Genomic DNA, 27,684 nt, shown 5'->3' on the forward strand with positions numbered 1-27,684 from the left:
CAAATATCAGGATTTGTTATAGAGTTTTAGTGTTTAAAACAATGTGATACTACCTTGAGGATAAATAGATGGACTCATGCAAAACAGAAACAAACATTCACATTTAGAGAATGTGGTATATGTAGTTCTGGTGGGGGCCCTTGAAAGAGGCAAAAGAAATAGTGGGAAAAGAATGAGCTATCTAATAAATGAGGCTGAGAACATTGGCTATACTTATGGTTTAAAAAGAAATCCTACGAAACCTTTATATGAAAAAGAATTCCAGGTTAATTAAGGCCCTAAGTATGAAATGTAAATTTTTCATATCATGAGATAGCAATATGGAGGATATAAACAAAGGAAAATCTTTATGGTCTTGAAGTAGGGAAGAATTTCCTAAATAAAACAAAATTTACCTTATTAAAGTAATTAAAAATTTTTGGATGGCAAAAACTGTCTGAACAAAATTTAAAGGCACACTGTTGGAAGAAGATGTAAAAGAAATAACCAAGAAAATATTACTATACAAGATATACATTTTAAAAATCTGTAAGTAAATACGAAAAAACAATCAGATAGAAAAATGGGTAAATGACATGAATGGGCAGTTTACAACAAAAGGAAGATGAATGGCCAATGACCACATGGAAAAGTTTTCAACTTCTCTAGTGATTAGGAAAATATAAATTAGACAAAAATGAGATAACACTTTATACCAAGCAATTTGTCAAAAACTAAGAAATCTCACAACCTTTGTGTTAATGAGGATGTGAAACAACAGAAAGCAGTGTTCACTGATGGTGGCAGTGTGCATTTGTACAACCATTTGGGAAATAATTTCTGCTAAAGGTGAAAATGCTTGTACTCAGCACTTCTCTTGCTGAATGCTAGAGGTGTTTGCACACGTGTATAAGAATATTCACTGTAGCATTTTGTAATAGTAATAGAACAATTGGGAGAAAAAAAATTTATGTCTATTAGTAAAAATATTATAAAGTAGGCCGGGTGCAGTGGCTCACCCCTATAATCCCAGCACATTGGGAGGCCAAGGAGGGTGGATCACCTGAAGTCAGGAGTTTGAGACCAGCCTGGCCAACATGGCGAAACCTGGTGTCTACTAAAAATATAAAAATTAGCCAGGCATGGTAGCATGCACCTGTAATCCCAGCTACCCAGGAGGCTGAGGCAGGAGAATCACTGGAACCCGGGAGGCAGAGGTTGCAGCGAGCCAAGATCCCACCACTGAACTCCAGCCTGGGCAACAGAGCAAGACTCTGTCTCAAAAAAAAAAAAAATATATATATATATATATATATATACACACACACACACACACACATATAAAATGTAATTTATAAAATGAACCAGATCAACATATGCAATATGGATAAATCCCATAAACACAATATTGACTTTTTAAAGAAATTGAAAAAGATATATATAACAGATTTAACAGTGAAAAAGTTTATTATATAAAATAACATGTTATTTGTGGGTATATACATATGTAGTAAAAATATAGAAACATGGTTAGAATACTTTTGAATGAGGGAGGAAAGAAAATTGGAAGGGAGTACCTCCAACTCTATCTATAACATTTTATTCCTAAAGCAATAAATCTGAGGCAAATATGGTGACTCTGACCTGGCTACCTAGACTCTAAACAGTGGAGGCAAGACTGAAACCAATATCTTGACACATCCCATGTATAGCAGCTGGCACCTGAGCCCTGAGGCAGTTATCCTGCAGGCTCAGCTTGCCACCTCTAGCCAAGCCAGATTCTCCTGTCTCCAGCCCATTAGCCACACCCAGAGATATGCCTTTCCTAATATGGAACACAAACAGTCCCCAGTTGTGATGGTTAATTTTATGTGTCAAATTGACTGGGTTGCAAGATGCTCACATAGTTGATCAAACATTATTTTGGGTGTCTCTGTGAGGTGTTTTTGGATGAGGTTCACATTGAAATCAGTGGACTTTGAGAAAAGCAGGGTGCCCTTTATAGAGTGTGGGCCTCATCTAATCAATCAAATGCTTGGATAGAACAACAAGGCTGACCCTCCCCCAAGTAGAAGTCTTTTTTACAGCCTTTGAACAGGGCCATCACCTTTTTCCTGCCTTTGCACTTGAACTGAAACACCAGTTCTTTCTGAGTTTCACCCTGATGCCCTTTAAACTGAAATGACATCATTGGCTCTGCTGGGTCTCCAGCTTGCTAACCGGTTCTGCAGATTTGGGGACTTGTCAGCCTTCATAATCATATGAGCCATTTTCTTGTACTAAATCTCTTTTCATATTTATACCCTATTGGCTCTGCTTCTCTGGAGAACTCTCACTAATACATCAAATTTTTTGGCATTAAAAGACCTACCCCACTTCTCTTCCTCTGAAACTCATCCCCCAAAGCTTAGACTCATTGCTGGATTGGGCTTCCTGTTGGGTAGCAAAACTTTTCCTCTCCACACTCTTTATTCCCTTAGTCTGTATTTTTTAATAATGGCAAGTTGTTATATTTAACATATATTTAATATATATTTAATAACTATTTAACAGTCAATCTTTACTATTTGGAGATTCCACATTTGCAAATTTGCCTACTTGTTAAGATTTATTTGTAGCCTCCAAATCAGTACAAGCAGCAGTTTCACGGTTCTTTGTGGACAAGCATTGAGTGGAGAAGAATTTCACTCACCTGATGCACACTTTCCCAGCTGAAGTGAAGTGAGGCCACATTCCACCTTTTTTTAAAAATCTATCATACTCTAAACATATGTTCTTTTTGTGGTCTATCCAGTGCCTGTTTTTTTTGTTTTGTTTTGTTTTGTTTTGCATTTTTGTGCTTTTTCTTGGTGATTTTAATGTTTAAAATAGCCCCCAAATGTTTTGCTGAAGTACTAGGGTCTAGTGTTCCTAAGTGCAAGAACGCTGTGCTTTCCCTTTTGGAGAAAATAAGTGTACATTTAAGCTTCATTCAGTCAAGTTATAGTGCTGTTGCTGTGAGTTCAATGTTAATGAATTAACCATATATATGAAATACAGTGTTTTAAACAGAAACACACACAAAACAAAGTTAGGTGTCGACAGGTTGATGAAAATGTGACTGATCTGAGGCTCACAGGAACCTAACCCTATGTTTCTCCTAAGAGCAGTGGTTCAGTATTCAGTAACTCAGTGTTCACAGTGACTTTGCAGGACATTGCAACTGCAAATAATGAAAATCAACTGCCAGGTGCAGTGGCTGACACCTATAATCCCAGCATGTTGGGAGGCCAAAGTAGGAGGATTGCTTGATCCCAGGAGTTTGAGACCAGCCTGGAAAACATAGAGGGACCCCGTCTCTACAAAAATAATAAAAGAGATTAGCTGAGTATGATGGTACATGCCTGTGGTCCCAGCTACTTGGGAGGCTGAAGTGGGAGGATAGCCTGAGCCCAGGAGGTCAAGGCTAAAATAAGCCATTTTCATGCCACTACACTCCAGCCTGGTTGACAGAGTGAGATTTTGTCAGGAAGGAAGGAAGGAAGGAAGGAAGGAAGGAAGGAAGGAAGGAAGGAAGGAAGGAAGGAAGGAAGGAAGGAAGGAAGGAAGGAAGGAGAAAGGGAAAGGGAAAGAAAAGGAAAAGAAGAAAGGAAAAGAGAAAAGAAAGGAAAAGAAAAAAGAAGGAAATAAAGAAAGTAAACTGTATGTTTAAAAATCTAATTTGTGGGTGGGTATCTGAATGTATTTTTTTAAATGGTTTATAAAAAACACAAGACTTCTTTTGTATGTGTAAAATATATCATAATTTTAAAGCATTTTTAAAAATAAAAGGGCATTCATTGATGCCAAAGGTTAGTGTATGACAGAGAGACTGAGGGTGCAGGCAGACAAGCAGGTGTCTGATCGTGAAGAGGCAGTAGGCAAAAGGAATACATTTGAATTTTATTCAGAACCGAAATAAGTAACTCATAATGGCAAAAGATTTTGTAAGATTATTCATTCCCTTCTCTCTCCCCTCTTCATCCTGCTTTCTTTAACTTTCTCACCCAACTATCAAAGGACCCAAATATTTGGAGCATCCTTATTCAAGGATGTACATTTCTAGATCTTATTTTCACAATGAGTCTGACTCCATTTCTGATGTTTGACTGCTGACAGCTTTTAGGCCTCACTGCTTCCTCTTTCCCCGTCTCACAACGCGGTAAGCTGATAGGAAATCTGGGTGCTCTCTCCTTTGGCACTAGTGAGAAGTTCAAACTACGTAAGTCCTTTGCCTGCGCAGAAACCCTCAGCCCAGACCCACCACCTAAACACTGTAAAAGCCCCAAACCCATCTCTTTTCCTTGTCTTTTAAGCCATTTTCAGATTCCATGGGTGTTCCTTTTCTGCTCCTTCCAGAAATGCCTCAATCATGTAAGTATCAAAACTTTTCATGCCCTCTTGGTGTATGTGTGGCATCATCAGTCTCTACATCCAAACCAAATTATGGGTGGGGGTCCCATTGTATTTTTGCAGAAGGACTATTACACTTTCAATATAGAAAGACTATTCTAGGATTAAGAAGGAACTGACATGATCTAAGGTCTTGGGGGAAATAAACATTGAGAGATTAATAAAACTAAGCTTACACTTTTGAAAAACCAAAGCAAAATAACATATTTGGTGACTGATCTGCAAAAAAGGACTCATTTATCCCGGTGTGGTGGCTCGTGCCTGTATTCCCAGCACTTTGGGAGGCTGAGGCCGGCAGATCACTTGAGGTCAGGAGGTCAAAACCAGCCTGACCGTCATGATGAAACCCCGTTTCCATTGAAAATATGAAAATTAGTGGGTATGGGGGTGCATGCCTCTAATCCCAGCTACTGGGGAGACTGAGGCATGAAAATCGCTTGAACCTGGGAGGCAGAGGTTGTAGCGAGTCAAAATCATGCTACTGCACTCCAGCCTGGGCAACAGAGTGAGGCTCTGGCTCAAATAAATAAATAAATAAATAAATAAATAAGACTCATTTGGTTTTGAGTCTTGTTGTAAATGCTATGCACTTTAACCTGACCACCATCTTATTCTTATGATATGATGAGAGATAAATAGGAGTCTTTTTAGATTTATCTAAACTGCTTATTACTTGACTGGTGCTATTATTTTTCCTATTCATTGTGTAGTCCCATCACTGTGAATGAAGAGATAAACCTGAGTCCCTGAAGAGCTCTCTTGCTTTTGTTGCACCTCTTTAGACCACCCTGCTCCATAGCTATGTCTCACCTGGAACACAGAGGAATATAGAATCCTCCTCATTAACGGCAGAGCCATAAATTGCTGTAACTGCCACATGTCCCTGACCCTTGCTATTGCATAAAACGTGGTCCACTAAAGGCCTGCCACTCTGCACTTCAGCTAGGAAATTCTTCCCCATCTTTACACAGAATGGAAAGTGCAGTCATAACAAAGTACCTGTAATTAGAATAAGCCATCAGCTAAATGTGTTATTACAATTTATTGGCAGATAACAATAGCTGCTATGTTCTGTGCACCTACCATAACCAAAATCATTTCTTCTGCTTTCCTGAGGTAGCTTTCCCCTTTCTGGGCTATAATAACAAGGTATTTCCCCTTCCTGGGCTATAACAGCAAAATAAACACCAAGAAACACAATTTAATGAAGAAGAAAGACAGATACCAAATATTTAATATTTACAAAATATTATCCCTTTTGTACTTGCCAGAGTTCAAAGGGCCAGAATTTGAACCAAGATACATCTGACTCCAAAGTTTGTCATCTTTATGCCTATGGACTTTACCAGACACCATTAATCACTGAACAGTCATTACCCACATTCTTTTTTGCTAAAAATAGAACCCTGATTTTGTTCAGCTGTCAGGTGGCCGGGTGCTTCACAGAAATTTATTCTCTTCCCAGCCCAGAAGTGACTCTTGATGAGGTTAAATCAAATGTGATAATTCCATCCCTTTTGTAGCTATTGATTGAGCAGTGGACATGTGACCCAACCCTGTCAAATAAGACATGTAGAAAGTTTGCTGGGAGACTTCTTGGTACAGTTTTCTTTTCTTAAAATATAATGATAGAAGTCTATTGATTTTTCTTATATTTTTATTTTATCAATTTATTTGTATTTATTTTTGCTTTGTTGTTGTGTCTAGATATGTTTGTAGGGATGCGATGCATAGAACATTGGTAGTCATCTTGGGACATTGGGAGAAATTACACTAAGGGAACACAACAATATCCTGAGAATACCAGAATAGAAAAATATAAAGAACCTAGATCCCTAACAAAATTGCTGAAAAGTTTAACTAAACCTTGTACCTCCACTATTCTCTTCAAATGAGATAATTTAGAACTCTTGGTTTGGGTATTTTGATTGGGTTTTCTGTTACTTGAGGTCCAAAATGACCTTACTGACACTTGGTCTATAAAATAAGATTTATTACCTGTAGATGTTTTAAAAACCTAGAAATAAATTTTCCTGTAAATCAAGAAACAGTATTTCTGGATCTTTATCGGATGTAGAAAGCAGGAAAGAATATCATCCCACACTTATAACCAATAAGAAAAAAAAGATAATTTACAGAATTACAAGTTCTCTTGAATCTATCACAGGGCTATGGTCACAGGGCAGACACAACTAACTTAATAAATTCAAAGAAAAACAGGTGCCTTCAAGGAGAGTACCTGCTTGCCTGCAGCAAACACCAGATACCATGCAAGCTGGTAAGAAAAAATCAACCAAAATTTTTAACAGACTGTTAAAGGTCAAGTGGGAAAGTATAGGGTATGGAGTTTAGAGTGACAGTATAGAACTACTGAGAGCCACAAACATAAGGAGAATTCACATCCACTTGCAGGCACTTCTCCACAGATGCTGAGTGCTCACGAGAAAAATTAAAGACAGGATGAGATTCCAGAGAAAACATCACTGTAGTATAGACTTGCACAGAAGAAGAGCAGCCACTGAGGCAAAGGCTTGAAGATATAGCCATTTCTTTCTCTCCTCAGGAGAAGAAAAAAAAAAAGCCTTATCCCGCTGAGGGAAAAACAACAATAAAAACTATGTCGCCATCAGGGCACTGGTAAAGACCCATTGTAGCTGGGGAAAGGAACAGAAAAACCTTGTGGGGAAGGGCAGGAATATATCCTAAGCTTGACCATTGGGGATCATTAGAGATTTCCTACTGCTGAGCAAATAAAAATATCACAGAGAAAGCACCACCTCTAAGACCCAAGGACAGAGCACCTATCTGAGACTGAGATTGAACCAGAATAGCAAAGAAAACCTCCACTCCACTCCCAACACCAGGCTAGCAAGGTCAATAAACAAGTAATAGCAGTCTTCAAGAGCATTGAGAGACAACTTAACAAGGCATAGGCACAAAGGGAAGACCTAAATCTGAGGATGAAGCAGACATTGAGAAAAAACCTCTGACAAACTACTCTCCACCTAAGCACAAGGTAACACTAGAAGTTGAAGCCTGTGACACATTGAGAGTAACCATAACAGGAAGATAGCATACACGCAGTCTAATTCCTGGCTTGATTGAATCAATTCCATATACCAGAAGCCTAGCAAAAAGCCATAAATATTTGCTTCAGTCTTTGCTCTCTACATAAAAGTGTCCAGTTTTCAATAAAAAATTGCAAGACACACAAAGCAGCACATAAAAAGAATATACCATTAAGAGACAAAGTAATTAACACAACCACATTCAATTATGAGAGATATTTTGGAACTACCAAACTTTAAAATAACTATCATTAATATGTTAAAAGATCTAGTGAAAAACATCACTAATTTGCATGATCACAAGGAAACGGTCAGCAAAAAGGTGGAAACTATGAGAAAATGCTAGAATGAAAAGCATGATAAAAGAGACGAAGAATACTGGAGAATGATGAAAGTATGATGATGAATAGGCATTGTCTGGCTTCATTCCCTCTCACCCTCAAGAAATCTAACTAGCAATTATCCACAGGTAAAAATGCCATCCTGAATACTGGGAGTAAGTGTGACACCCCCTTGGACTGAAGAACCTAGCAAAGCTGCAATCAAATGATAAAAGGAGTAATTCTTTTGAACTACACTGCACCTTCCTCAAGCCAGCATATTGCCACACAGAGATAATTTCTCTGGACCCACAATTTCTGTAGTAGAAAAAAATGAGTTGGAGATGGATAGTCAGCTTCCCCACCATTCTGGCACCCTTTGCAGGAGGATTGTTTCTCTTATCACATAGAGAACATTGGGAGTACTGACAGGGCTAGAACATCTGGGGTCAGTTAGAAACAAAAAACAGGAGTCTCACAGTGACCAGTGCACAAATCTTGGTGGTTGCTCTGCATTCCAGACAATTTCTAAATGACTCATAGATCAAAAAGGAAGTTATAAGGAGATTTGGAAAATACTCTGAATTGAATAAAAAGTAAAAATACAAGACAACAAAATTTGCAAGATGTGGTCAAAGCAATGCTTTTGGGAAAATTTATAGAACTGAAATGCTTATATTAGAAGAGAAGAAATATTTCAAATCAATGATATAAGCTTTTGCCTTAAGAAACTTGATAAAGAGAGCAAAGTGAATCCAAAGGAAGAAAATCTTAAAGATCAGAGCAGAAGTCAATGAAACTGATAGCAGAAAAATTATGGAAAATATTACTAATTAATATAATTAATTAATAAACTGACAAAAAAGAGAGAGAAGACACAAGTTACAAATATCGGAAATGGAAGAATACATATCACTATATAACCTACAACTATTTAGAGGGTAACAAAAAACTACTGTGTATCCATAGATTTGACAACTTCGATGAAATGGACACATTTCTTGAGACACAAGCTTCCAAATTGCCTTCAAGAAGAAATAGATTAGCCTTATATCTTTTTTAAAAATTCATTTTTAATTAAAAACCTTCCAACAAAGAAAATTCCAGGCCCAGATGGCTGTGAAGCCCTATCATTTTCTGCATTTGCTTCGGTTTTGATTCTCCACTCTGGGCTTCATAATTATTAGATTTTTGTTTTTTCAAAACAGGATCTCACTCCATCACCCAGCCTGGAGTGCAGTGGTATGACTGTGGCTAACTGCAGTCTCAACCTCCTGGGCTCAAGCAATTCTCCCACTTCAGCCACCTGAGTAGCTGGGACAACAGCCACACAGAACCATGGCCAGCTAATTTTTCATTTTTTTTGCAGAGATAAGGTTTCACTCTGTCGCCCAGGCTGGTCTTGAACTCCTAAGCTCAAACAATCCTCCTTACTCAGCTTCCCAAAGCACTGAGATTACAGGCGTAAGCCACTGCGACTGGCTATTTGACCTTTGTGTGTGAATATTGTTTGTGTTATAACTACATAATTATTTTTTAGATATTAAGTTCATAGAAATTTAGTTTAAAAGTTATTACTATACTATCTTAGATTCATGATCATTTTTCAATTAATGACCTTATAAGCACCATTAAAGCTATCCCCACAACTCCATGAAAAGGGGAGGCAAATGGAATCATGGAGAACAGAAGTTAAACAACTTTTCCAGCCTCTTATTAAATTGATCAGTTCAAATGAGTACAACTATAAGTCAAGGGCCTTGAGTCTTGTCTGCTGCACTCCTGTGACTGGACTAACTGGGTCTGGCTACTGTGCAAGGTCAAAAATACACAACCCAGAACTGCCAAGCTAAGGGAGAAATCAAGAGTTGGAGTAAGATTACCATGCCAAAGCTAGACATACAAAAATGAAGATCTGAGACAAAGCAGACACAGTCAGCAGGAAGCAAGGACGACTGAGAGTTTTGCAAGTCTGAATTAGGCTTTCAAGCCGTGGTAGGACAAACCAGAGGTCAAAGGGGAGGCCCAGAGGAAATTCAACCCTTCAGACTTTCTGCTGAAATAGACTGGGGTCAGGGAGGCCAATTGGCAGCTTAGAGAAGACAGCCTGAGGCTGAATATCTGGTTCTACCTGAGGTGTGTGTCTTATGCCCTTTCTGATCTGGTTCACAGATTAACTTTTGCATGCTCAATTCACTCACCCTGCTCCCCCGCAAGGTCCAGAACTGATCAGTAAACTCAGCCGAACAGTGGATTTTGTGAAATAGAAAAAAGCCAAGACAGTTGATTGAATGAACAATGTCAGCAACGCGTTAGATGTTTTGGTGTCCTTTTGACAGAGCTTATTCATAATCACTTTTGCTTAATGTTTTAAAGTATGATCTTATATTTAAAAGAAAATGTGGAGTGGCAACAGAAAGAACAAGTTTTGAAGTAAAAATGACTTGAATAAAAATCACTGCTGTTTTTGGGCACAAGACTTTAGACAATTAGAAATCTCTAAATCTCAACGTCCCCGTATATAACATGGGATCAACAATGTCTACCTCTTGTGAGAAATAAATGATATTTGCAAAGCACCTAATACATAGAAGGCACTCGATAAAAAGTAATAATATTTTATACATCTTGTTTAAACTGAAACTTGGACATTCCATAAATAATCCATCTAGTTTATTCAACAAATATTTATTGAGCCCCTACTATGTGCAACAAATACTCTTTTAGGTACATGGGATTCAACAAGAAACCCCAGTCTCTGTCCTCCTGGAACTGGCCTTCTATTGAGGGTTTGTATACCATATGCCAACACAGCAAAAGATGCTGCTTCCACTGGGCCCAGAATAGAATCCTTCACCCCACTTCACTCCACCGGTAACAACTAAGGTTACCGAATTACACCTACTGGAAAGATATTCTGTAGCTTTCCCTGATACTTTCTGCCTCATCATAATAATATCCTGCTAAGGAAAAAGGTCCAGTTCTGCAGAATGGATAACATCTATTCAGAATAGGAATGTAAACTTTGCGGGCCACCCCCATACATCAGTACTGGTATTGGTATTTCAAAGTAATCATATGCTACAGGGGCCAAAGACTCAAATGCCAACTGGGGGGCCATGGGTAAATGAGTCAAGAAGCCCAGTGCCATGGTTAAAGAGTGAGGAAAATTATAAAAATTAAACTATCTCTATAAAATGCGCAGCCACTACTACTTTCAGTCGATATTGCCAGAGAAAATGCTAGTGTGGTCAGATCTGACTTTTTAAGAGAAGCCGAAATCTGAATTTTTACATAAAATTAAGTGATTTTCCAAATAAAATCTCTCAATAGTACTTATTCAGCCCAGGAGACATAAATTTACAAGCCCAATCGAGGTTTAGAGGACTACGTTTTTAAAAATCAGTAGTGTAAACAGTCTGTAATCCTTTTTCACTTGCTACATGGAAAGACATTCTCAGAATTGCAAAATGCCAAATGGCAATGGTTTATAATTTTGTTCATTTGTTTTTATCTGAAACCACAGTTGTTATCCAACATCTAAGAATGTAGAGCTCAATGGGCCAATCCCATAATTTGTGGAGAAGCTGCAATAAGGCTGGAATAATGATGGATTAAAGGGAATAGGTTGCCCTCACCCTAACGTCTCGGGGTCTACCATTACCCTGGGATTAAGACATGCAGAGACTTGTTTGTAGTCACAGATTTTGTATCCTCTCTTGACATGGCTACAACAAGAACGCACATCTGTGAAGTGTTTGCCAGCATGTCAGGAGTAACAGGACTCTTGAAGCCATTTCAAATGTCAATCCTTGTGCATAACATCTTTAAGAAGATTGTTGCTAGAGATCTTAATATTAAAAAAAGAAACCTGAAACACAATACTTTTAGCCACTTAAAAGTGGAGTTCTTTTTCACTAAGCAAAGTTGAACTTTTTAAACTTCTTTTTACCAAACAAGCCTCTTTTTGGTGGTGAGCAAATAAATTAGCATGTGGGTCCTAAGTGCTCTTAAAATCGTTTTGCTATAGATCTGTCCACTGTTTATAATTCTTGAATAAAGCTAAAAGTAAAGAAAGCCTTTCTCTGAAGGTTTATGAGCATTTTTCCATGAAGCAGAAGTCAAACAGAAGATCAAAGTGATCTAACAAAATGCTCCAAACTTGGGTTGGGGTGGGCTGAAAGGCGGTGAAAACAAATCAGCCCCTCCAGATAGTTTGAGAGATATGTCTTTTTACTTAAAATGAAACAAAACGGAAAGCATGAGAGTTTGAGCATATCAAACTAATGAGAGTTTGAGTGAATCAAGCTAAGGTTTCTGAACAATGTTGTTCAAGTATCCGCCTTTGATATTTTACCCATAGTATCAAAAACATCTTAAAGGAAGTTAGTCAACTGTTGTACCAAGTAGCAAATATGAACAAAATCAGGTGAATTTCATATCCCTCTGTTCCTAACAGCCATTCATCTCTAGGCTTCTCTGAGTCTCTGCCAAGGGTGGACATTTCCAAGCTCACAAAGGATTAATGTACAGTCTTGAACTGTTTTTGAAGAGTCTAATGTATTCTGTATATTTTGAATACTACTTAATTGGCATTTAGTTTTTCATACACTACCAGTTTAAATGCCCACTCACCATTTACTTTACATAGAAAAATAAAACAAAGGAAACAAAATAAATTTATCGCTGAAAAGGCATGAATCTATTCTTCCATGATTAAATCCTCAATAAATCTGCTTCTAATCACACATTGGTATTTAAAGATCTAGTAACTACTCTATTAAATTTAATTCTCTCTATTTAATGACAGTTATTCTCAATATAATGACAGTTATTTGAAATATATACCCACAGATTATTAACAACATTTTAACAAGAGTTTTAAACCATGGAATGTGAGTATGAATCTATCAAATGTCAATAAATCAATTCCGATTTAATGCAGAATGCCTGAATTGTTAAATCAAAACATATCCCAAGTGAGAATGTTTTTAAAACATTTTAATGGAAAAAAAAATTTGCCAGGGGGAGAATAACCATTTGCGAACTGCTAGTATTATTTCAGAATAAAATTAAGGATATATAACTGTATAATATATTTATTTTATATAAAACTATGCATTTGAAGGAGCACATTAAATTTTCTTGATTGGGCTGGGCACAGTGGCTCATGTCCGTAATCTCAGCACTTTGGGAGGCTGAGGCGGGCAGATCACAAGGTCAAGAGTTCAAGACCATCCTGGCCAATGTGGTGAAATCCCTTCTGTACTAAAAATACAAAAATTAGCTGGGCATGGTGGTGCGTGCCTGCAATCCCAGCAACTTGGGAGGCTGAGGCAGGAGAATCGCTTGAACTAGGGAGTCAGAGGTTGCAGTGAGTCGAGATTGTGCCATTGCACTCCAGCCTGGCAACCGAGCAAGACGCCATCTAAAAAAAAAAAAAAAAAAAAAAAAAATTGACTGGGAGTTGCTTTTATCCAGAAAACAATTATAACCTTATGAGTCAAGTGGTTTTACTTTTTCTATTGCCAATTAAATATGTGCTAAAATATTACAAACTATTTTATTCCAGAGATTCACAGCCAGGTTTTTTACAAAACATTCCTTTATATTGAACATAAGAAAAATTGTTTTCAAGTTACAGTGCTCACCAATTCACCATCTCTTAAACAAAACAAAGTCCTTAATCCAAATAATTCTGTTTCAGGCTACTGGCACAGTTTGCTGCCTATCAGATACACTCTGGCTGCCATATCTTTCTGGTCAGCATAAATGGTCCATGCCATTCTTGCTTGAACTTTCCCTTCCACGTATCCTCTTCTACATCACTGGAGCATTTACTGGACCAGGAATGTAGACTGGCAAGTCAGTGTGACGTAAGAATCCTAACCTATAAAGTACATCAGTAGACACTTTGTAGCATGTGCCGTTTATTAGGGTTTCCATTAAAAGCATTACATTTCCATACTTTACAACCATAAAAGAGTAAATAATTTCAAAGGATTCCTTGATAGGAGACTTCTGTTTTAAATGGAACTTGGAAATATCTGGGAAATCACTGGAATAAATGTGCTTAATAGACCCAATGCTGTGAAGTTCTTTTTAACTGTTTTCTTAAGCACATAAAAAGATATAACATTTCCTCCAACATTTTTTGAAATACATTTTGGTTTGGGGTTTTTCTCTGTAACATTTGCTGTATAAATATTTCTTACAATGCTTTCATTGTTCTTTCTTTCTTTCCTTCATTCTTTCCTTCTTTCTCTTAGTGCTGAGGCTGACTTCTTAACACCAATAGATTCTGATCCCTTTCATTGCTTTAATCTGCAAGATAAATTAGAGCTTAAAGTCAGAAAGTACCATTACATGCCACTGAAGAAAACCTGCCGCACTACATGATAAGTTGGCAAACATATACTAAATGTCCCTGTTGAGATATTTCCTTTTTTAGAGGAAATTCCATCCATGGGACTAAGCAAATATTTCATCAATCTGGGCTGTATGAGAAGCCAATACAGCATTCTTTTCATGGAAAAGATTAGATCAGGCCAGTTTCAGAATGAAATAATTTTTAAATATATTCCTAATACCAAACATTTAAGGAAAATTTAAGTAGTCCATAATATATTCTCACATTATAATCCAATTGGAATTGTCCAGATCAGCTGCCTTTATGATCCTCATTCTCCAGGAAATTACATCAATTTATCTCCGATTTTGTCTGTGTAGGCACGACATTAGATAGCACACTTTCTTTTTTCAGGATTGCATTTCTAAGCATCAGCCAAAGTACCTCGACAACACTAGCTGTCAAAGGCAAGATGATGAGTAGATAATATACTTAAGGTGAAACTGTTTGATTATCTAACTGTACCAACTAGAGGTCACAGGATGGTGGAGATTAATTTCTTTAAACCAAAATGTTAAACCCTCAATAACAACCCCTGGCACCAAGAAAAGTAAGCATGGAATGTTATCGGGTGGGTTTTCCCAAGTTAACGAAGAAGGCACGAGTAATTGATTATAGCAACTACCAGACTTGCATGCCAGGCTCTGTACCAAATTGTTGGCCCATATCATATCATTTAATTCTTACAACCCCTCCTGATCTTTGTTTTACAGATGAGGAAATTGAGACTCAGAGAGTTGAGGAACTTTCCCAAGGTTACAGAGTTAGTAGTGTACCTAGGATTTTAACCCAAGTCTGGCTGAGTCCAAAGCATATGTCCTTAACTGTCATGCCCAATATCCCTCTAGATTCAGAGTCAGGCAGGGTTAGAGGACAGAGCCCAGAGCCAAAGCTAAAAAGAAGGTTGACTTTTAGGAGGTGAAAATGCAGTCAAGTCAAGAAGGAAGTTATCCAACATCTGTTCACAGGGCCAAGGCCTCCTCCTGGCAGAGTAGATCTGGTTGGCAGGGAAGGAAAATTGAAGGTACATGAGCAGCATCTTGGATCTGGGAAAAAGACCTAAAGTCTGAGCACTATCAAGTGGGAGAGGAGGAAAAGCTATATGCCTCCCTCTAGTACTGACATAGGCCTAAGCATCTGCGTGGTGGAAAGCTGGTGGATTCATCTAGCTCAGATGGCAAGTAAAGAGGAATGAAGGCAAAGAATGACAATCCAAGGCATGTCTCAAGGTGATCACTGCATGTGGACACTACTTGGGAGAGGCTGGGAAAGGGAGCAGGCGAAGAAGAATCTAGGGGAATTAATCACTTGCCTGCCAAGGAGATGCAGTTCAGAAACCAAAGGGAAAAGCAGGGCTCGCTCCCACAAAGCACTCAATCTCCTGAAAGAAAAAGCATAAATAGAGTCATATTTGCCAATGAAGGTTTCTAAATGTTTAAACTAGCTGGTAACACCGCACAGATGGAGAAACTAATGCTTGCGGAAGTTAATGATTTGTACCGTAGTCACTCGGTGAGTCGGAGATAGAGCAGATGTAAACCCCCAATCTCAGGACTCCCAGATCTGCACATAAACTATCAAAAATACAAACCTTCTAGCCCTGAAATCTGCCCAGCCCTTTGTCTACTGTGTGGTCCCTGTCAACCTTCAACATTGTACTACACAGAAGGAATTTCTTTCCCCTTACACGGTTTCTAAGTCTTGGTTAGCTACATGACTGGGTCTCTGTGTTTTTTCTTTTATTCTTTCATTCATTCTACAAATATTTGTTGAATTTTTACTATGCACAAGGCACTGTTCTAGATGCTGGGAACACAGCAGTGAACAAGACAGAGATCTTGCTTTCCTCTAATGCTGGTTCTGGGAGGGGCAGACAGACAATGAACACACAAGAAAATATCAGAATAAAAGTGTTATAAAAGAAAATAGAGCAGAGTGATGGGATGGAAAGTAATAGCAGGAGATAACTTAGACTGAATGGTCAAGGATGGACCCTTAGGTGAGGAGATTTTGAGCGGAGACCTGAATGCCACCAAAAAACCAGCCAAATAAAGATGGAAGGAAAGCAGATTTTTCAATCCAAATATGCACGTATAGATTTCCCAGTTACGCATTCTATAACCTGTTTTTCCAGCTACTCAAGATAACTTATTAGATTGCCAGCGAATGAAAGTGTCATCCTATGTGGAATAAAGTAACATATTTTATTCTAAATTTTAAAGTTTCATTAGCAAGCTTTGATACTTTGATGATTAATTTTTATGAATCTGAAATTCCCTACTCATTTCACAACATATTAAGACACAGCAGTCTTATCAGAGATTAGTACACAAAGGAAGTAAGAGATTCACTGAAGAGCTCAAGGGCATGACAAATGTTTCATCCAGATTATGCTCAAATTCATCTGCATGATAGATACTACACACTCTGTGGTCCACCACCGTCACTACCTTGCCCCATTTTATTCTAACCGGCCTCCCAGCTCTCCAGCAACCAAGGTGATCCTTTCAAAAAGAAACTGCAATCATGTCTCTCCACCACTGACCTCACTCTAAATTACAACATTCTGCAACTGTGGATTGTTATGGGCTGAATTACATCCCCCTAAAATTCAAACATTGAGGCCTGTATTAGTCTGTTCTCACACTGCTAATAAAGACATACCTGAGACTGGGTAATTTATGAAGGAAAGAGGTTTAATTGATTCACAGTTCCAAGTGACTGGGGAGGCCTCACAATCATGACAGAAGGCAAGTGAGGAGTCAAGTTACATCTTAACATGGCGGCCCGCAAGAGAGCTTGTATAGGGGAACTCCCATTTATAAAATCATCAGATCTCGTGAGACTTATTCACTACCACAAGAATAGGAGGGGGGAAACTGCCCACATGATTCAATTATCTCCACCTGGTCCCAACCTTGACACGTGGGGATTATTACAATTCAAGGTGAGATTTTTGGTGGGGACACAGCCGGACCATATCAAGGCCCTAATGTGACAATATTGGGAGATTAGGGCCTTTACGGAGATAATTAAGGCTAAATGAGGTCAAAAGGGAGGGTTCCTATCCAATAGGACAGGTGTCTTTATGAAAAGAAGAGACACCAAAGATCTCTCTCTACATGCTCATAGAGAAAAGGTCGTGGGAAAACACAGCGAGAGTGTGGCCATCTGAAAGTTGGAAAGAACTGCCTCACCGGACATCAACTCTGACAGCACCTTATCTAGCACTTCTAGCCCCTAGAATTGTGGGAAAATAAATGTCTGTTGTTTAAGCCGCCCAGTCTGTGGCATTGTTATGGTCCCCTGGCAGACACATGTGTGGTTGTTGACCATCTACTCACCTCACTTTCCTCTGCCTCTCTCCTGCTTTGCTCCCCTCACCCACTCATTCCAGACAGGCTAATGGCCCTGTTCCCTGTGCCTGAAGGATTCCTCCCAGAATATCCACGGGGATCTCCCTTTCTCCCTCTTCAGGGCTTTGCTCAAATGTTCCTTCCCAGCGAGACTTTCTCTGACCACCTGTATTTAAAATCATGAAACCTCCCCTCCTCCACAGCTCATTTCATTTCCCTCCTCTATTACTTTCCATGGCACTTATCCCCTGTCGATAAATAATAGCCACGTAACTTATTTATTTGGGTGCATTGTTTGCCTCCTCCAACTATGATATAAGCTCCATGAGGGCAGAGAGTGTTGCAGTCCTATATCCTGTCAGATGAGGACAGAATAGAGGAGTGTACACGTGTGTGTGGGGAAGAGAGAGAAACTGAGAGAGAGGGAAAGAGAGAGGGAAAAGATCACCAGTCAGATCAAGATTTTGCCCAATGGAAGCAGTTCTTTTGAGCGCTTTGACCCAAATTTACTAGATATGGACTTATAAACGCTAATAAAATAACAAAGAAAATACTGTAAAGAGTTCACAGTGCAATGAGGAGGTACTACTACCCAGCACCTGGCAGAGGCCTGTTACAAAGGAGAAGTTCAGTGATTATTTTTTCAACCGAATGGTTATTGTCACTATGACCAGCATCTCCATAATCTAGTGACCTGCCCCCATTACTAACAATATGATTATGAGGAAGGGTTTTATCATTTGGAAACGTCACAGGTCATTGGGAGCAGGGTCTTATGTGCTGACAGTGACTAGCGTAGTGCCTGACTTGTAGTAGACTCCCGGTAAATATTTGTGGAATCAACTGAATTTTTTTTTCACATTTATTGCTTTAACATAAAAGAGATTACAAAGAATCAGATGAAGAGATACATAGGGAAAGGAATGTGGAAAGGGACACAGAGCTCCCAAGCCTTGTCTGGGTGTGCCCTCTTCCAGGAACCTCCACATGCTGTTATCCAGAAGCGCATCCGATCTCCGTCCTTTGGGGTTTTCACAGAGGCTTCATTACATAGGCATGATTGATTAAACCATTGGCCATTGGTGATTAACTTGACCTTTAGTCCCTCTCCTTCCCAGAGACTGAAGGGCGGGGCTGAAGTCCCAACCCTCTATTCCTGCCTTGGTCTTTCCTGTGACCAGCCCTCATCCTGAAGCCACCTAAAGGTTGCCAGTCACCAGTCATCTCATTAGCATTCAAAAACATACATTACTTTGGAGATTCCAAGGATTTTAGAAGCTGAACGCCAGGAAACAAAGACCAAATATATATCCCATAAAATAACAGTTCACTCCACTCCCTATCCTCCAACACAGATCCCTTATATTAAAAAAATGTACAACTCAAATGGTACTGGCAAATTATTGGAATCCCATTTAATCTTTAATAATTAGTTCAATCCACTCTTACGTCATGCGAATGTGTCTCTCAGGGCAAGGCCACTCAGGTTTGCAGGCTTCCCATTCAATCTTGTCAGGGTCCAAGAGCAAGAGTAGTCTCAGCAAACATAGAGCTTTACCCTTCCTGGCATCTGGCATAATTGAGCTGAAAGACAACGTCATCTTTTGCTCTGAGCCTCTTTGGAAGTGTTGATATAATATTGGATTTCTCTTATCACATGCCCATTTATTCATTTCTTTTCTTATGTGATCTTATTTGAAGATATTATTCATTTCTTCAGCCTCATCTACTATTTCTCCTTCTCTTCATTTATACCTAAACTTTTCCACCTTTGCTAACATAGCAGAAAATCTGGCAGGACAAAAATACTTAGACAGTCCTCCTTTAGATGTTAATTTTAAGTAATTTTCAATACCGCCCATTATCCTAATATTCCTTTCAGTAAATAAGCTTTTCTTATTCTGCTTGGCTCTGAGCATAATGTTCAAATTGGTTCAAATTTTAAAAAGCCACCATATTTTTATCTTTGGGAATAAGAAAACAGAATTTCTTACATGGTAGAAAGGAAAAATGTCACTACAAAATGTAATAACAGCATTTTACAATATGCATCTCACAAGCTGTATAAAACACACAAAGTACATCTACTAAAACTTTGTTCTAAAACAATTTTTAATGAGCTAGTTTTTAATGCAATCAAAATTACTGAGTTAAAAAAAAAAAGATTGAGAAGGAGCTTTGCATAAACAAAAACTCTATCTGAAAATAATTATTCCTTAATCCTAAGAGTTGGGGTAGCTTTCCTTTGTTTATTAGCTTTTTAATTTTTTTTAATGTAAGTGATTTTCTTAGAGTAGAAAGTTTAGTATCAGAATTGGCTGTGTTGTATACATAGTGGTCACTTTTCAGATATTTTCCTGTCTGTTGGATTACGACTCTTATTTTCTCCACACCCACCCTCAATACTCCCCCGTATCTCCACTGGTCTCTGAATATCTCCACCAAGGAGCAAATCAGTTGACTGAAGATAAGTAAAAAATACATGGGGTTGATAGTTAAAACTATTGACCAGGCCGGGCACGGTGGCTCGTGCCTGTAATCCCAGCATTTCAGGAGGCCAAAGCAGGCGGATCACCTGAGGTCAGGAGTTTGAGACCAGCCTGGCTAATGTGGTGAAACCCCTTATCTACTAAAAATACAAAAAAAAAAAAAAAATAGCTGGGCATGGTGGTGGGAGCCTGTAGTCCCAGCTACTCAGGAGGCTGAAGCAGGAGAATCACTTGAACCTGGGAGGCGGAGGTTGCAGTGAGCCGAGATCGCACCACTGCACTCCAGCCTGCCCTACAGAGTGAGACTCCATCTAATAATAGTAATAAAAAAGCTTCTGACCAAAATTTTTATGCTTTGAGATTTCTCTGTGAATTTGCATGAACATGGGAGCCTAGCCCATTAAACTGGCTAACTGAATTATATGACTATCTACGTGTTTTCAGAGGGTAGAATGATTTTTTTCCACAATCTAATAAAATTTATATTATTATATCCTTAACCCATAAGTGGGTATGTTGAGTATAACTTTTTAAAAATTTTTTTACTTTGAGAGATTGCATGTTTAGGTTTTAATGTGTTTCCTGTTTTGTTTATTGTTTAGGAAAAATCAAAAAACTAACCTTATCAATCTGGCATTTGTTTAAATTTTTATTTGCACAGCAAACATTATTCCGTGCTGTGTTAGTATTAAAATATGAGAAACACCAGGACAAAAATACGTAGACACTCCTCCTTTAGATGCTAATTTTAAGTAGCAGAAAAAGCCAAATTCTGCATTCAGAATGCAAAGAAATAAGGAAAAGAAGTAACAGAAAGAGGTTAGTGTGGGCTGAGACCACTTGAGGGTATTTCAGCACCTTTGCATTCCATGCTAGTAAAGTGACAGAAGTTAGAAAGTTGGCCTATCTTTAAAGATCAATAGATAGATAGATAGATAGATAGATAGATAGATAGATAGATAGATAGATAGATAGAGATAGATAGATAGGTAGATAGATAGATAGATTTATATATATATATGAATAGAAGAGATACATTTTATATCTGCCCCAGAACTCATTTTGGATTTTTTTCAACATCCTTCTGACAATAAGTTAGAAAGAGATCAAAGTTGAACCTATTAGCAAGTAATAAAATTAAATCAATAAGTTATTAAATACCACATCCAAGTTATCAAAAATTACAATAAGGAGTTAAAAAAGAAAAAGTATACTATATACAGTGAGATTATATGAATCTCCAGACCCCCATTTCTGAAAAAAGCTCATCAAATATTCATAAATCTAAGTAACTTCCCAGTAGGACATCTCCCAAACAAAGTGTGGCTGAATCCAGAAAGCTGAAATACATAAAAACAGAATTTGGGTGTCGACTTTGACTGTCTGGAATTTATTAGGAAGCAGAAATGCCACCAAAATGGAAATTGCACACAGGGAAAAAATCCCACCATGCTTTTATCCAGCTAGGTTGGAAATGATGTAATAAATGTACCATAATTTATGTATATAAATGTGTGAGTAACTCATCCAGGGACTGGCAAGTGCAGAATTTTAGTGGAAAAAAATAGTGTACATCAAAGAAATTTGACCAGTGGCCAACAATCGTTAATCTCTTCATGACCTCTTAAATATATAGATGCCAAATAAAACTTGTCATTTTATTCCATCTCTCAAAGCAATACATTCTTATTTATGAAGTTATGAGAGAACATAACATTATACCTTATTTGACATACAACACACACAGAGCATACAGCAACCTTGAGAAGATTTCCTTCATAAAAATGAGGACATTGATAAATCAACAGCCATACACCTCAAGGATAATGGTTTAAGTCTGACCATAGTCCCCAAACTTAATGTGATTGTGATCTTCATTCATCTTTCCATAGTCAGCAGCCCACATCACAGAAACCACGTATGTGATACATCACCACCAGCCAGCTTGCTAACCAGGAGAGACTTCAAACAAAGATAGTGTTGAATTATTTCAGATGTGGAGGCATGAGAGAAAATTTCAGAATTAAAAGTCAAATACTTTAAGTATCACAGTAAAAGAAAACATTTGTGTAGTTGTCCGGAAAACCTATGAGTTGTTGGCTGTAGTTCCCACAGAATTATGACATTCCATGTGCAGACGTTGTTAAGTGATAAACCTTTCCACTGATGTGGCTTTAGCAGAAGCCACTTAGCATGCTTCAGATTCATGGCTTGATAGGTTTCCATGGAGAGCTTCCCTTAAAGGTATTTCCTTCTTTGGATTTCTACAGTTCTGTATCTTACACACCTCACCAATATAATAACATAATGTGTTATTTATTACTACTTTTGAAATGAATAACCAACATTTCCCACCTTGAAATATACTTCAACAAAGTCTCGATCAAAATATTTCTGTTTATCTGGACACGAATTCAAGAAGTCTTGCAGATAATAATTTAAAGTATACTCAAGTAACAGTAGAGTTATGTGATTGCCTTTCCCACTGCAACCTCAATAAATACTTGTAATGGAGTGTGTGTGGGGTGGGGTGTAGAGGGAGAGAGGGAGAAAAAAACAAAGAGAGTCAGTCAGATCAATATTTTGCGATTTGAAAACATACAAATAGCCAGTAGGCTTATGAAAAATGCTCAACATTAGTAATTATTAGGGAAATGAAAATTAAAACGACAATGAGTTATCATCTCATCCCTGTTAGAACAGCTATTATCAAAAAGACAAAAGATAAAAAATGTTGGCAAGGATGTAGAGAAAAGGGAACACTTCTACACTATTGGTAGAAACGTAAGTTAGTATAGCCATTGTGGAAAACAGTGTGGAGGCACCTCAAAAAAACAAAAATAGAATTTACATATCATCCAGCAATCTCACTTCTGGGTGTATATCCAAAGGAGGTGAAATCAGCACCTCACAGAGATATCTGCGCCCTCATGTTCACTGCAGCAGTATTCACAATAGCCAAGATATGGAATCAACATAAACGTCCATCAACAGATGAATGGATTTTAAAAATGTAGTGGAATACTATTCAACCTTTAAAAAGAAGAAAATTCTGTAATTTTCAATAACATGGATGAATCTGGAGGACATTGTGCTAAGTGAAATCGGCCAGGCACAAAAAGACAAATACCATAAGATCTCACTTACATGTGGAATCTGAAAAAATCAAACTCGTGGACATAGAGGGTAGAATGGTGATTACCAGAGGCTGAGGGGCACGGTGGGGAGAATAGAATGGGGAGATGTTGGTGAAAGGAGACAAAGTTTCAGTTATATAGGAGGAATACGTTTCGAGATCTATTACACAGCACCATAACCAGTTAACAATAATGTATCATATGTTTCAAAATTGCTTTAAAAATAGATTGTAAATGTTCTCACTACATAAAAATGGTAACTATGTAAGGTGATAAAATGTTAATTTGCTTGATATAATCATGCTACAATGTATTTATATATCAAAACATCACATTGTACCCCATAAATATATACAATTATTATTTCTCAATTCAAAAGAAAAACTTGAGTTAAGAAAAGATTTTACTCCAACTGGACTTACAAATGTGAAGGAAATAAAATAATAAAGAAAGAGTTCAAAGTGCAATGAAGAGGTACTACTGCCCAATACCTGGAAGAAGACCTCTCACAAAGTAGAAGTTCGACAAATACTTTTTAACAAAATAGTCGTTGTTAACATAAACCATCATATACATAATCTAGTGACACCCTGCCAGCTATCATCATCTGATTATGAAAAAGATTTTCATCATATATAGAAACTTCCCAGGTCAGCAAGGTCAGGTCTCATGTGCTGACAAAGGCCTGCTCATAGCAACCACCCCTGCTGGCCTTGAAAAATGAATTTGCTCATCTTCTCCAAAATGGTCCAAAAGTTAATACCTTGTAAGAAATGTTATGAGATAAACAATTCTCACCTGGTGTTTCCATTTGCCCAGAGTCAGAGTACATAACCTAATCCCAAGACTCCTAAAACACATGAAAATTGGACCTGTAGTGAGACCACAAGGCATCAGAATGCATGATCATCCTTCCAAGTTCAGACGATGCTGTAGCATCAACCCACATGCAATATTTGCTCTGTATTTTCCAGGAAGCAAAAGAAACAGGAAACCAACAAAATCAGCATCGTTGACCAATTATTCAGGGCTAGTCCTTCTCTCTTTCTCTTGATTAGTGGCTATTTCCAGCAGCTCCTAAAACTGAGGCAGCCAATGTCATCACTGTGGAAATATGGATTGTGAGTGGCACTTAGAGAGCAACCAGCTGGGGGCTGTATATTAACAAGTGCAAGAATGGGAGCAGAAACAGTGTACAGAGACCCAGAATGTGCCAAAAGATGGCAAATCACCCCCTGGGGTCCAAAACGGATCCAACTGAGAGACAGAGAGAATGATTGTCTTCTCCACAAAACTGCCTCTAACAGAACACAGAACCCTTTAGATTTATGTATGTGTTTTGACAAAACTGGATGGTTCCTATCATCTAGGGACACTGGAAGGGTCCCGTAGGGAGGCAAACAATATAAATAGGTCAACTTTTAAGAAGTTTCAGCATCCCGAGGTGTCCGAAGTCACACACCAACACCAAACCTTTGTGCACCTGGATGCTACATGCCACCCACAAAGGCCCCCTATCCAGATCTCACATTCTGTCCCAGCCTCTAATTCAGCCATCGGATAGCCAGCTCCTCTTGTTGGCCACAATAAAGCCAATTCATGTCAGTTTATTGCTGTTCAATGGATGTTAGTTCCATTTTTAAATTACATGCTTATGTGAATGCTTTTCATATTCACTACCCAAAATTTACTTACTCAGTAATTTCTTAAGATTCCAAGCTTATAGACCATTGAACTCACATGGTTTGATTACTGAGTAATTCTTAAAATATCTTTACTGGAGTGTGACATTTATCTGAAGTCAAATCTAGAAAGAAAAAAAATATGTGATGGTAATAAACTACTATTGAAACAGAATCCTAACATGAGATGTTAAACAATAGGGCATTGTAAATAATACCCTACCCAAAAGGTTCTCTGTGATAGCCGCAGCTAAGGAAAACATATGATAACAATAATATGATTTCCATAACCCAACAGTCCTTTCACCACTTGTTCCATGTGGGGATGATATGCAATAGCTCTGCTCTACATTTTTTGTGTGTGTGTGAAAAAATAAATTCTTTCTCACAAATAATAAATTTATAGCCAGGGAATTTCTTTATGACTCAAGCTTCCATTTCTTTAACTTACTGCTTTTAGAGACATAAATTCTATTAGCCTCTGTGTGGAAAGTTCGTTAGGGCAACTTGAGATCAGTGGGAATTGGTAAATGTCTTATAGTTTAAGATGAAAACATGCAATTCACTTAGAGTCTTTTCAGTGCTCTACAATATTCCTGGCCATTTCAACCCAATATGTGAATTCCGACTACTTCAGTCAACACTAAATTAGGCAATGGTCTACATTAATTCATTACATTTGAGTAAAGAAAGATGATAGCCTTATTTACATTTTAGAAACTGTTTCATTCTTAAAACTATTTGGGTTAAAATCAATTCATTCTTCCAGTGCTTGAATACAAATAGGGCCCATAGGATAACAGAGATACCCCATGTATATAGTTTATTTTACTTAAGCAAACAATTTTTTTTTTTTTAATCAACGCTGTCCAGGCAATTAAATGTTTTCTTTAAAAGAAATTATTTGAAAACTACCGGAATTTATCTTGTTGTCTATACTTCAATAGCAAGTTAATAACTTTGAACTTAAAAAATATAAACTGCTATCCCTTTCCTTTTGTTTAGAGACCTTTTCTTTATAGAACATCTATACTAGTCCTCTGCAAGGGGGGTTCCCTGGACAGTGCTGGCCCTGGGCGGATTGGTACCACACTGCAATGAGTTCAGTGAAACTGAGAGTGAGCACTTAGAAACTTTTCTAGTCATCTGACGTGAAATTTTTTTGTCTTGTTTTTACGGAGCGGGAGGAGACGGAGTCTCGCTCTGTCACTCAGGCTAGAGTACGGTGGCGTGATCTCTGCTCACTGCAACCTCGGCCTCCCGGGTTCAAGCAATTCTCCTGGCTCAGCCTCCTGAGTAGCTGGGACTACAAGCGGACACCCCCACGCCTGGCTACTTTTTGTATTTTTAGTAGAGATGGGGTTTCACCATATTGGTGAGGCTGGTCTTGAACTCCTGACCTCGGGTGATCCACCTGCCTCGGCCTCTCAAAGTGCTGCGATTACAGGCAGGAGCCACCGCGACTGGCCTGTCTTTTGAATCTGATATTAAATATGAGAGGCTTGCATTTTGTATGATTTGGGGTGTTTTTAAATTTAATTTTTCTAGAAATACATTTTTGTTACATTTGATTAAAACACCAGTTTATGACTGATTGAACATTTAAAAACTGATCCTTTGCCACAAATAGTTTGAGAAGCTTGGGTCTAAGCTATAAAGTGATCTGGATGGCCCGGTAACTGTTTTGTGAATTAACTGTACATTACACACATACACACACACACACACACACACAAACACACACACCTTATCTATATAACAGAACAGCCAACTCAACAGAAACAAAGCTCAAAGCTCTGTGAACTCATTTCCTCAGTATCTCCAGATGTGCCACAGCTGAGGAGAGTGTTCAGAAATAGGAATGGTTTGATTACATGATTGAAGCAAATGGATTTGTTATGCCTTGATCCTTTTTCTTCCTGCCTTCCCCTCTCCCTTCCTTCTTCCTTCCTTCCTCCGCTTCCCTTCCCTCCCTCCTCCCTTTCTTTCTTCCCTTCTTTCCTCCCTTCCTCTTTTCCTTCCTTTCCTCCCTTCCTTTGTTCTTTTTCCTTTCCTATATCATCTTATTTATCTGTCTCTAAAGAGTTAAACAAAGAGCCCACAATCACACACATCAGCAAACTACATCGGTCAAATTCACTGAGGCAGAGGAAGGAGAAAAAGAGTTTAGGGATATATGGAGAAGCAAAACTATGGCTCAGAAATGCAGGTACATTAGGATCTAGAGACAAGTATCTATATCAAACAAAAGAAACGTTCCTTTATGAATTCCCAGAGAATATATATTTTTCTGAATTAAACCTACCTTTTATTAATCTATTTTAATTCTCTAGAAAAGGAATTTTTAAATCTGAATTTCTGAAGAACTCTTCTTGGTTGCTCCCCCATGAAAATCCAAAGGAATTTCTTCTAAAAGTCATTAATGAACATTCCTTTAGATGCTTTGGGGAAGAGAACCAGTGAAGCCATTTCCCCTGCTTCTCCCTCACCCCAGCTGAAGTGTTGCAGACCACAAGACTTTGCTTGGGCCCAAATCATTTCTCCCAGACTCTGAAATATGGGTGGTTAAAAACAGGATGCCAAAACAACCATATTTCCTCCCCTCGTGCTGCCCTTTTACATGTACTCAAGACAATGCAGATTTATTCTGCCTCACCTGTGTCTAATGTCAGACACATGCCCCAGAATGTCTGACAACTGTTGTGTTTCATTTTACAATAAAAGAAATGCATTACCCAAACTTTCAAGAAAACACAAAGAAATGAATCTGTATCCCTTATGCTTTGCAATTCATTTTTCTTCTTTGTCGGTTC

General features: G+C 38.2%; 1 long non-coding RNA gene across 1 annotated transcript; it reads right to left on the reverse strand.

Moving 5' to 3' along the window:
- Positions 1-24,149: 24,149 nt before the first annotated feature.
- On the reverse strand, positions 24,150-27,282 carry LOC123567693 (uncharacterized). Its single transcript, XR_006690801.2, has 3 exons — positions 27,177-27,282; positions 24,885-24,996; positions 24,150-24,293 (listed from the first exon to the last, which is right to left on the reverse strand). It is a non-coding gene; the product is annotated as an uncharacterized lncRNA (long non-coding RNA).
- Positions 27,283-27,684: the final 402 nt, after the last annotated feature.

Source organism: Macaca fascicularis, chromosome 11 (genome assembly GCF_037993035.2).
Source record: "Macaca fascicularis isolate 582-1 chromosome 11, T2T-MFA8v1.1".
Lineage (NCBI taxonomy): Eukaryota > Metazoa > Chordata > Mammalia > Primates > Cercopithecidae > Macaca > Macaca fascicularis.